Below are 13,117 nucleotides of genomic sequence, written 5' to 3'. Positions count from 1 at the left end.
CTATTGAAAATTGCATTCATGTAACAAACTTTCTTTGACGTTCTATGCAGGACATTATATTCATTTCAGAAAAGCGTTAATATCAAGATTGGTTTGACGATATTCTGATCTTACAACAAATTATATGACACCTTCATGATTATGTCAAATATTGTTTGAGACTTAGAAATATAGGTCCCTTTACTGCTATCGAATGAATATGATATGGTATGACAACAAGTCACTTTAGGTAGGGCCTTTGTTTCGGGATTTACCTGTTTCACAAGTCTTCCCAGTGAATGGTGTCTCGCACGTGCAGGTGAAGTCCACTTCAGTTTCGGAGCAGTTTCCCTCGTGAAGACACGGGTTCGGAATGCAGGCTGAGAAAATTATAAATGACGTGACCTTCAACAACTCTCTTTTAACTGCTGTTATATACAGTGATACACTTATACTTTCAAAGGTGAAGATGTAATACACAGCAAAATTTATCTATCACGTGTCCTTAAAAAAGAATATTACAACAGCTCAATCTTTGAACTCCTTCAAGAATAAATTAAACTTGTTTTCATTGAAATCTTACAACATCCAACCGCGTTAGGTTCGGTTTACCATCTCAGTCAAGTCATTTCTTTGAACATTATACAATTATGAATTTATTTAAATGACTTTTAAACATAATTACTCCTTACATGTTCCTGTTAGTGTTCCGTATATACCGATGCGTCTATTCTCTCCTTGTCCTGCATTGCTACCGGTATAATTACGTATAAAAATTTTTGCATCATATTCAATCCAGGTTGTATTTTATCACTAATTTTACATTATGGAATCCAGCTTGCTTGCGTCCGCGATGGCACGTGCTGTAGTTCTTTTTTTTTCTTTCTTTTTTCCCTTCCGAATTATTTTGATTTCATGTCAGTTGACATCGGTTCGTTTTATTTTGTTTTGTATTGCTGTCTTGTGTATTTTCTGAGGGTCCCATATCCTACAAGCCTTGCTTCTTAGTGGGACTCTCCATTTCCATCCCCATCCTTAGTTAACTTGTATTATACGCTTTATGTATATATTAACAAAGATATAATTGCGGGTTTTTTTTTTTTCATCTGCCACTCATTTTCATATGTACTTTGTTAAATCACATTCTGCAATTATTACAAATATCCTGTACATATGCATTGTATATAATTTCTTTGTTTATTTGATGGAAGTGAAAATAGATTTGAATCTTGAATCTTGACATAAAGTTAATGTATCATTTTATGTCCACTTAAGAATTAGGTATCCTGAATTATACAGATTATGTTCTTATGCGTTTGTCAAAGCAAATATTTCACATCAATTACACATGGTTAGGCTCTGGCCAGTAATTTCACACAGTACAATGAGGAGCAATAAAGATTTAAGTACTCTTCGCTTAATTGGGTAGAGGCAGACAGGACATTTTCTTACCCGATTGATAAGCGTAACCGGATTTAGCGGACACTACTGTAATAACATGAAGTCAATTGCAGCTGTCAGTTACATAGTTTCGCTTAACCGTCTGAGCCACTCGTATTTGTGTGTTTAATTTTTTTTTTCCAGGAAGGAACTAGGGACGGTGTCTATGTTAGCTTCAATAACCCAACGTAATACACCACTTTTCAAAAGTTGAAAAGTAAAACGTCCGGACCTGAATAAAGTCTGTTTGATCCTTTGCATCTTTGTCACATCACTGAAGCCTGTACTGCACCCTATCTTTATGCCACACGAGTAACAACAATATTATAATGATGACGATGATATAGCATAATAATGCTAACAGAAATACAAGTTCTTACCCGGAGGAGCACAATAAAAGGAGTGTTTCGTGAACCGCATAGGGAAAGGGGCCTTGAAGTACGGATGAGGAAACGAGACAGCCTTTGGTGTCAGTTGGACTCGTTCGCCAGTCGCATTGGAGAGCACATACGGACAATATCCCTCCAAACCAACTCCCAGCACTTCGTGGCATGTGTTTGCAACACTCCAATCGGCTTGCATAAAGACTACGAGGCAGGCAAGTTTCACACAAATATAGGACAGAGCAAATTCACCTTGTGTAAAATTAATGTGAGAAGGTGGTTACGCTTGCTGAGCCGACACAATCCCCACTGAGTGAATTTCTCCAATATTTAGAGTGAAGACGTATATTTTCTTGCTTCATTTGGGAAGCCATTTATTAATTCGTCAAATAAATTGAATGCATTTTAATCGTGTTAGTAATTCCAAGGGTAAGGGGTTGCTGCAGCAATTATAATTATCTTACTTTCATTCCATCGGAGCCTCTAGGTTTTTCCTGCCTTGTCTATATTGCAGAAGGGATAATTTGATAAAACTAAACTAGTAAAAACAACTCCTCCCCCCCCCCACCCACCCCCCCCCCCCCCAAAAAAGAAAGATGCCTCATCAAAAAATATATATATATTAAGTTCTATGACGTGTCGGAATTTCAAAATGAGTTATGCATAACAGTTTACAGAAAGCTGTCAGATCAAAAGGCATTTCATGATAATCTATAAGTAAACAGATATCATAATTTATGTCTAAAACACGTTTAGTAAAGAATATATATCTTTTTTTAATGTTGTTTACGATATTAAACATGAAAAGAAATACAGTTTATGTATACAGTACTAACTTGCAAAATTGTTTTCTCAGACTCCATAGGCTTTAAAATGGAATTGATCATGCATCATCATCCATAAAAATAAGGAAATATCCAAGAAAAGGGGGAATTACAACAAAGTTTTGTGGGCAGAAAGAAAAACTCGAGGTCAAATTGTAAAGTAGGTCTACTCACCATTTTACCCCTCCCTACTTTCCTTGAAAGAAAAATGCAGTCAACAATTTACTTGCTTGATCTAAAAATCTTTTGTGACCATTCTTACTAATCTTTCATTTCATATTACACAATATGAAATGTGCTGTAGAATCTCTGCAATCTAATTGGTAATTATCGTGCATTTTGTTTTACTGATCCACACTGAGCCATGCGTCCGGTAAAATTCGAACGCATGGCTCAAGCCTTGCATATATCTTAGGTGTACATGATGCATGATGGGGAATATATGGGCCATTAACGAATGATGCACAGGTGTATTTCGTGGACCAGTGAGAAGTGGATGCTCTCTTTTAACATTAGAAACAGTTTAAGACACACGAGCGCACCATGTGGGTTTAAACAGTTGAGTATATGAATATAAGAACGACCCAAGTCCATGGAAGACCATTTCGAGTAAACTAAAAAAAACTTCATATCTTTTTTGTTTGTCCAATGATATTCTATTTAACTGTGATGGGATGGCAACATTGTATATACAAATTAGAACATGTATTATTATGACAATTAACATTAACATTAATTGTGGAAAGGCTATTTTGTGTGATGGACTTGGGTCGTTCTTTGATTCATATGGACTTGGGTCGTTCTTTGATTCATATACATGATATTCTGCTATAGAGATGAGAGAAGGACGAGAGAGGGCGCTATAATATGAATGTAAGAATGACCCAAGTCCTTCATTCTTACATTCATATAAGATTTAACTCATTTATTTCAGGCACTTCCGGGGGTAATTAGGATTTATTATTTATACACAAGATGAGTCCATGCATAAGCTACAATTTCCCATGTCACACTGAATTTGGCCAAAAATTGGACTTGGGTCGTTCTTATATTCATATACTCAGTTCCATAGTTAAACCTCGAACCTGCGCAACCAATTCTCACTGATCCACTCTGTCCTGTGCATCATTTTGTATAAGATTGATGGCAAATAGTATCTAACATATCTACCTATGAAAGCCAGTGAAAGGACGACCAAAGGCAGTGCGTTTCGCTGTTCGTCCTGTTAATTGATCAGAAGAGACAGTGTTACTTATAACAATCGAGTATTTGTATCATGATAGATTACAAGAATTATATCATGAACTTTTCTCTTTGGAACAGTGAAGGACAAAAAGATTTCACAATGTTGTTGAACGGGAAACGGATTGATCTGAAATGCAGAAGATAAAATTACTATGATTTAAAAATAAAATGTAAAAAAACACCTTCGCTTCTAAAAATGTTTAATTTCTCCTCGGTTGCCTATTTAAATACCACCTCTGCACAGTGTTTTAATGATGTCTTTATGTGTTTCTCGCACTGACTGTCGTTAAATGGACATTTTTACCTATTCAGTTTTTGCCCGCATGCAGAAGTAAATGAGTTGGGACGAAAGAGACATTGCGACCAAAGGAAATGCCAGACATTAGAGTAGGTGAAAATCTGATTTTGTAAAAATTATGGGTGTCAAGGGTAAATGAGACTCATTCGATTGGCGTGCTGGGTATTTATGGATGGATTCGTCTGTTTTGTTCTTTTTAACATCGTAACAAAACAAGAAAAAATCTGATAAGGCATTGTATCATTTATACATAAATTGACCCAATTGAAACGACTATTAATCATCTATATAAGCATTTCGTTTTCAGAAAATAAGGTATGTAAGTCTGAGATCTTAAAGGAGCATTGCAGATAAAAAGAAATCCTTATAACTTGCAGCGGGTATACTACGTATCTATTCAAAATAAAGGAAATTAAGGAAAATAAGGAGTTACAACCCACACTGGTTGTCAGGCGGAAGATTGGTGGTCCAGTGGATAAGACGCCTGTCCGGCAATCAGGACTGGTGGTCGTAGGTTTAAACATTGCCCCTGACACTGATTTTTTATCATGATTCCTTCTATAACACTGAGTACCATATATAATTCAGTGCTTATTTACGTTGATGGAGGGTAGATTTTCAGTCAGTTACGATAAACACAACTCGACCTAACAGTTTCATTCATTTGAATGGAATCGTGTTATCTACAAACTATTTACCAGGTATTAAAATTATCTAAGATGTAAATGAAAAACATAAATTTGGTTTTGCGTTTTAGCATTTTGTCTCTTTTCCACTCTGATAATCCTATTAATCCCAAAATTCTATCAAAACATTTGGATCAGAGTGAGAAAATTAAAAAGATAATAATAATTTCAGCAAATGATATGAACGAGAGACTGTCAGAAGAGTTTGTAAATCGTTGACATAAATGATGAATGAGGGGGGACCAAGAAAACTTCCTTTCGGGACGCCAAAATGATTGATGGAGAGCACACAATAGGACAGTGTTGTGACCGTCTGTCACAACAAATATTGTTTTCTATCGGTGAGGTAAATTCTTGATAGGATTTCCCACCCAATTTTCATCAGACTTGCATTCCAATTAATAGAAAGAGTGCAAAACCAATCGTTTTTGGTCGCTGTTCCACCCCCACTGTTCATTTTGAGTCTTCGAGCAATCGATTACGTTTCAAGTCATTCCTTTTAGTTTCTTTTTCCTTTAATCTAGAAAGAAATTCATTAAATCTAACGACTCAATATTGGCATTCAATTTGGTGCCACCTGGATAGGAGTTTGATTTCGTCCCAAGTACTGATTTTAATTTCGTTACTAAGACGACTTCGCAACATGAATTTTCGAATTCAATCAACAAGCTTCTGCACGTTTCTACGGGTCCTCATTTTTTCCACTGTGATATGTTAAATAATATACTTTCATTTTTCATGTCAAAGTTTCATTTGATCAGTTAATTTTGATTGTAGTGTAGGGCCCTTCGGGCACGTCACGAGACCGACACCCACGAGTCATAAACAGCCCACGAGTCACACAGCCCAAGAGTTCGACACTATAAGCAAACAAGGCCCACGAGACCGACACATTAAGCCCCGTGTTGCATCCAGCGAACTCTTGTTACCTGGTGTCGAACTCGTGGGCTGTATGACTCGTGGAAGTCGGTCCCGTGGGATGATCCCTGTATTTTTTCCTGTCGACCTTTCTTCCGCTTTTAATAAGGACCGGCTTTTTTCTTTCGTTATATCGAGATTTCGTTATAACCGAACAAATAAACAATACAAAAAAATAGAGCGGATAACGCTGCGGAGTGAATTTTTACTTCGTTGTAACCAGACTTTCGTTATTATCCGTGTTCGGTATAACGGGAGTGCACAGTATCCCCACCAGTATTGTTGTATACATTTAGGGAATGGCAATATCTCAGATTATTCATTTCTTACGTCCACATCCATTTTACATTTTTTATTCCATTCCTAACTTCCTCATATCCATGTCATAGTGAAAGTTGCCAATATCGGCTCAGTTGCAGACCTGTTTACCCCAAGGGTATTGCCAGTGGAATAGTCGTTTAACTTCGCTTTGTTCATTTTATTTCATTTCCAAGAATTTGAATACACATAAGGGCTTTTTACACTTGTAAATTTTTGCTTAGTCCCGTACCAACGGTGGGGCTAAGGGGGGCCTTAGCCCCACCGTTGGTACGGGACTATCCTTAGCCCACTTTCTGTTTACACTCGTTTTTGCCAAAGTGGGCTAGCCCCACCGATAGTCCGGTACTATCTGGCCCTGCAAAATAGCAGGGTTAGCACCGCAATTGCGGTGCCAAGCAAGTGAGTGTAAACAGAACGAAAAAAATAATCCTGGGCTAAGCGACGGAGACGAAGTCCGACCCTCACTGACCAATCAGAAACGAGGTAATCAAGTGCTGCCGGTGCGTGCGTGTACGTGTACAGTACACAGCGTAATCATGAATATTCATGTGGTTTGGAAAGGCCGGGGCTAAGAAATACGAGTGTAAAAAGGTCAGTTTTCTCCTTAGCCGCGGACAAGAGATAGTACGGGACTAATTGGCCAGTGTAAAAAGCTGAAAAAAATTGGTACGGGACTAACGATAGTCCTGGGTCAGAGAAAGTCCGGGGTTAAGAAACACAAGTGTAAAAAGGGCTATAGATCTCGCTGGTTGTCAATGCTTCACACACTAATTCTGTCCGTATCCGAGATATCCATGCGCGCTCTACTCCGGCCGCAGCTAAAGTCGTATTTCGACAAAATACTCAAAAGCTATCAACTATAGTCCAAGGCAAAAGTCCCATTTCAAGGTAGATACATTAAGCTTGTAATACTTATATATTCAAACAGATGAGTAACTAGAAAGAATATAAACAACAAAAAAAAATCTGTCTGTCAATATTATGTTGTAAACAATTGGTTAATGTTTGCCTTCTCGCCAACTTGAATTCCCCAACGTTCTTCACGGCGGTACTGATGGGAATTTGAATGCGTTGCACGTGCATTAGAACGAACTTTTTACACGTTTACTTGAGAAAATCATGACATCGCACGCTGATGAAATTAAATTAATGCACTAGTTACCTTTTTGAATGTTGATCTCTGTGATCATGCCAATTCACCAGAACTTGAATGATCGCATCGTTAAATCGAATGCAAATATGAAATTGGGAGGGACAAACTTATTAGTAGTGTCATAACCCAGCAACGAAAAAATATTTGGGCTTAGGCATATAACATGCGAAATCTTTGACCGAAATTATTATGTAAGAATCATTAGAGTATTATTAACAACAGAAGAGAGAGCTTTCAAGTAATGAAATAATCGCCTTTTCTAATTTCTCGGTGAAAACATGTGAAACCTTCGGTTTCAACCATTTTCATTCTTTCAGCTCTGAGTTTGATTTCTTCCTCTTCTTTAGAATGCTATAATATGATTTCGTCAGAGTTAACTTTTTTTCGCTATAAGTCAGCTTAAAAAGGATGAATTGCCCTTAGAGATGAAGTATTTACATTCATAACACACACACTCAAATACACACCCACACACACGCATATGCCTTTACCATTATCATGATGATGCGTCTGCTACGCCGAAAGTGTATTGACAATTTGGGCCTCTTTGTTAACGATGTCTCGAATAAAGCGAAAAAAAAAATATCAAACAACAAACATTAATTTCACCGATGGTTGCCAGTGTCACTTAAGATCCAGGAATTTTGATGGGCCGGCGGAGAAAGCGGGCGTGGGCTTTCACTTCAATTATCAAAACACAGAAAGTTTGTCCCCTTATTGCTCAAACTCATTCTGTATGAATAAGCTGCACAAATGGCAGCAGCCCGATGTCCAACATATCTTTCGTCGCTTACTTCTCTTTGACACACCCGTGTGACAAAAACTGACAATAGTAATTGCTTGTCTCCTTGGACTTGTCGAGCATTTTTCTCCGGCCGTGTCACTGGTCCGGAAGTTAGCGCGTGCTAAATTCTCGTTATCCAATCACCTTTCTTCGTTTCGACTGCCCACCGCGTGACTTTTGTCTGCCTTTGCTGGTCTCTACATCTGGGTAGTCTCCAAGGACGGTTTAAAACAATCATCTTTTTTTTTTCTAATTACGTGATCCTGCTTCGATCAGTGTCATTGGAACAAACGCAAGGTGTATTCAGTTATGACCATTTCATTGATTACTACTCACCAATGCAGCCAGGGGTTGTAGACGATTCACGGTTACAACAAGGTCGTCTGACAATCTATACCCTCTCCAGCAAAACAAACAAAACAAACACACCAAAACAAACAAAGAAAACATTACAAAACAAAGCAAAACAAAAACAAAACTAAAGCCAAACAAAAACAGAACAAAACAACAACAGACAAACAAGCATGCAAACAAATAAAAGGTAATAACAATAATAATGATAGTAGAAATAATGACAGATGATATACGATTGTACCTAGGATGGGTTGGTACCTTCATCACGGTCGTTCTTGAAAAGCAATTAATTTTCGTGTATACCTTATCTGGATTTTCGCCTACCATAAAACGAACAACAATAATTATGGAAATGTGACCTGAGTGGATGGCAACCACACCATGGCCGTTGTCGAAAAGCAATTAATTTTTGTGTACCAATGCTACTGATTGGTGACTGAAATTTCAAACTAATCTTGGATCAAAGAGTACAGGCTATAATGTATTGTATTGGCCTACAATATTATATTGTATATTTATATCGTATCATATTATAATTTATCATATTATGTTATATCATATCATGGTATATTATATTACATCATATTACATTATATCATATCATATCATATCATATCATATCATATCATGGTATATCATATTATATCATATTATAGCATATTATATCATATTATATAAATGTATTATAATTATTATTTTATTTCATATTGAATCGAATACGTTATCAATGATCCCATATATTCGTGTTTAGGAAGGTGAGACAATAGGGAGCTTTTAACAGATTTGTGACGCGGACGCTTCAGACAACGACTGCGTTGACCGTTTTCCTCATTTTCCGCGTCGTGATGCAAAGTAGCTTTAGATTACGCGGAGACGCTGCCTATTCAAAGTAAAATGGCGCGGCCAATATGATCACTGCGAAGTACCTGCGTTGAAGTTGCCTGCGACGTGCTGCAAGTAAGGGCCCCCTACTGGTGTTGTGCGTGTACCTCTGGGGACAAACCCTCGCGACTCACCCGGAAAAAGTTTTGAGCATGCCCAAGGCCTTGTCATACCGTATCTTGGGAAGTTTTGCGGCTTGACTTGCGGGGAAATAAATTCGCAACCCGGAGCTCTCCATAGTTGGCCAGCACCTGACAATACCTAGCACGTATCTCACCCGTAATCGCCCGGAGATCAGATTTACCCGCAGCAAAGTTTTGAGCATGACCAAAACTTTTTCCGGGTGCGTCGCGGGGATTGCCTGCAGAGCCCCACGCAGAACAACAGTAGGATGCCCGTAGCTGCCGCAAGTCACAAGCAGTTGACCCGCTTGAAGTACGTAGGTTGCCCGTGGATCTATACAGGCATCTATGCATCAATGCAAGATAATGGCATTCTGTGGGGGTACGGGTTCTGCCATATCAAATTCCTTCTGAGGGATTCCTCCACCGAGATGTCAGCCCTCACTCGCCACCCATGCGCCTGACACGCAGTTCTCATGGAATGCACGTAGAACGGATCCAGCATGTAGGGCGCACGCGAAACTCGCCTAAGATCCTTGTCCGTCCGCAAAAATTGTCCTGCGTGCTGGAAAATACCCATACGCAACAAAGCCCGTGTATAGCTTGCCCGGAAAGGTCTATGTGACACACCAACAAGCAAAAAAAAATCTCCCCTACACAACACACTTCACCCAGCCTGACCACTCAATTGACAATGTAAAGACCACCGGCATCGAGACAATCAGAACAAAATCCCGCCAAATAATCCTCCATAGAGAATCCTTCTGGATAAAGAAACTGAAAACACTGAACCCCAATGGCATTAACGTCGACCAATGAAACCCAAGCGCCCCCTTCCCGAACCCCTCACTTTAACTCCACACTCATAGTAGCAGCACACCCGTAGCAGAACACTCAGCCATGATTAGACAGGACACATAGCACAACACACTCAGGTGAAACACCCTAATAATTTTCAGTTTAGATATATCGCAACTGTTGAGATTTCATTTGTATGTACCGATATCTATTGTATGATTACAAGATATATGAATAACGTTGAGTGTAATGAGTTTATCTGATTCGATATGAATGAAATGTATAATGGTGTATGATGGATTTGGAAATATGTATGATTTTGTTCGATTGTACACTTTTATGTAGAATAATAGGTATTACGTTTAGGCATTAGTTATTGTGAAATGCTGTTGATATTTATATTGCATGATGACACGATACACGATTAATGTTGAGCATCATAAGTTGATTGGATTGGATATGAATTATATGTACCATAGTGTATGATGGATTTGGGAATATGATTTTGCGATGTTTTGATATGACTATGTTTGATTGTATATGTCAAATAATAGGTATTATGATTGAGTGTTAATTATTGTATTTTCTTGACAGAAGATGAGCACATGGTGCTGTGATGCAGGACATCACGTCATAGTATACACGTCCCAGGTAATTTATAGAATGTTATTGTTGTTTATATATTTGATTTGAAAGTTGATATACTTTGGCAGTTGTCAAGGTTATTATATTTTGGTAATATAAAAACATAGAAATATAGAAATATATAACATGTTGAATTAGATAATGTTATATTAACGGTAGTTATGTGTGTGTGTGTGTGTGTGTGTGTGTGGATATGTGTGTGTATGTACAACGTATGTGGGTGTGTGAATGTATGTGTGCATGTATACATATACAATGCAAATAGACATACATGAACATATTATATTATATATACATGTATATGTCTATATTTATAATGCTATTTTGTTTATAATTATTATGCTTTGAATGGTGAGAAAATATCATTATTGTATTTCAGCAGTTTGATACAATAATCTATTTATATATTTTTTGGTTACTGATGTATTTTGATTGATGAAACGATGTTAGGTTAGATTGGACTTTTGTATTGAATTGAATGATTGAATTGTGTGTACAAAGGCAATATTTCAGAAGATTGGCATTATATGTCATTGCATTATATCATGACACATCAGATTACTTAGATAATAACTGATTCTGTTGGTTGGTCCTGGTGAAGGCCTAATTACAGGCCGAAAGCTCGACTGATTAAAAGGGAGACTCAAGATCGAGAGCAACGTCCGCCTCAGTCCAATTTCTTTCAGTATATATTATATATATATTGTTCGTATATAATGTGTGTGTGTGTGTGTGTGTGTGTGTGTGTGTGTGTGTGTGTGTGTGTGTGTGTTTGGTCGTGATAAGTATGCGCCCCACAGATATAATTTATGGGTATAGGCCCGAATTCACGAAGGCAGTACAATCTTTGTCCATGGTTTAAACCATGGTCTAAGTGTGTACCAGGTTTACATACACCACGGTTTCAAATGTCCATGGTTTATAAAACTCGTACCACCTTCGTGAATTCGGGCCAGAGTGTCGATGTCCCGTATCTACATGAATCAATGTGCGTGTGGTGACAGCAATCAAACAAAGAAAAACAAAACCGTTTGATTTCATGCCCCGCGGGTTGGGTCAAATTTATTATGTACATACATATAGATACAGCAGGTTGTATAAAAAAGGGCAAATTTTATATAAATTGTCTCATTTCTGTGACTAAAAACACGTGTTTCCCGCTCAGTGGAATCAAAATACTTGAATTGCTTTTCATATAAACAATGACTCCATATGATATCACATTTCATTCGTTGGTTTACTTTTACCTCAAAAGCCTTAATTCCAACATCTTTTTTAAAGATATTTTCACCAAAAAAAAAAAAATCACTGCTCACTGTTCCACAAGGATTTGCCATTACAGTCATATCACCTTACATTAGCTTCAAACACTGCGTCCCTCCGTGTCGTCTACACGTGAAACATCCCTCCTAGAAAATGGATCAGTCCACTTGCTTGACATAGGTTATATAACGTTACAGATTCTTCCGGGACTGTTCCATTGCCAGTGAGAGGGGTGTCACTTGAAAGCCTCTTAACCAATACACTACAAACAAAACGAATGTGCTGACTTATCAGGGCGGAATATTTTCTTCTTCTTCTTTTCTTACACAGAGCTTGCCGCGATGTGTCCATTCTTTGCCGACACAAACACAAATTTATTAGAAACGATTGCATGGTTTTAACTTATTGCTGAGAAAAATTAATAAAAGACGGAAATTATTCTGCACAGTCAATGACATTAAAAAAACGAACAAAATACAATCTACAGCCATTCGCAAAAATGTGATTTATTTTTCCCATTAGCAGGAATTTGGCAACCAAGTTTTTGCAGAAAAAAAAAGGAAAGAGAACAGAAAGTGATGCAAACAATGAAAGCGCTTTCAATACATGCACCCAGTCCACCAAAGTAGAGCCAAGAGAAGGTACAAAGCTATTTGCCTACAAGGTGTACACCTTACGTCCCCAGGGGGCGCACAAAATCGGTCAAATTGTGCAGCCCTCTACCCATCCAATCTACAACACTTTTCTATTCATCGGACGGCACACGCGGACTGCCAAATAAACGTTGAGCGATGCGCCGACTGTTAAATGGTGACTTGCTATTAAAGAGAGATTGTACTCCTGTAACACACCCCCGCTAAAAACAAAAAAATGATGAAAAGTGGTGTTTGATCCGAGGGTGCACGCCTTCCGTTGTGTTCTACTTTGGGGACTCATTCGGAAGATTCCTTCTCAACTTTGAGCAAAATTTTCCCGTCACAGAGTCTAGGACTGGTGCGAACCACGGAACAATTATTCTTCGT

Source organism: Diadema antillarum, unplaced genomic scaffold (genome assembly GCF_040938485.1).
Source record: "Diadema antillarum isolate AM-2024a unplaced genomic scaffold, OU_Dant_1.0 seq00000297_RagTag, whole genome shotgun sequence".
NCBI classification, from domain to species: Eukaryota; Metazoa; Echinodermata; class Echinoidea; order Diadematoida; family Diadematidae; genus Diadema; species Diadema antillarum.
This window is presented reverse-complemented; position numbering follows the sequence as displayed.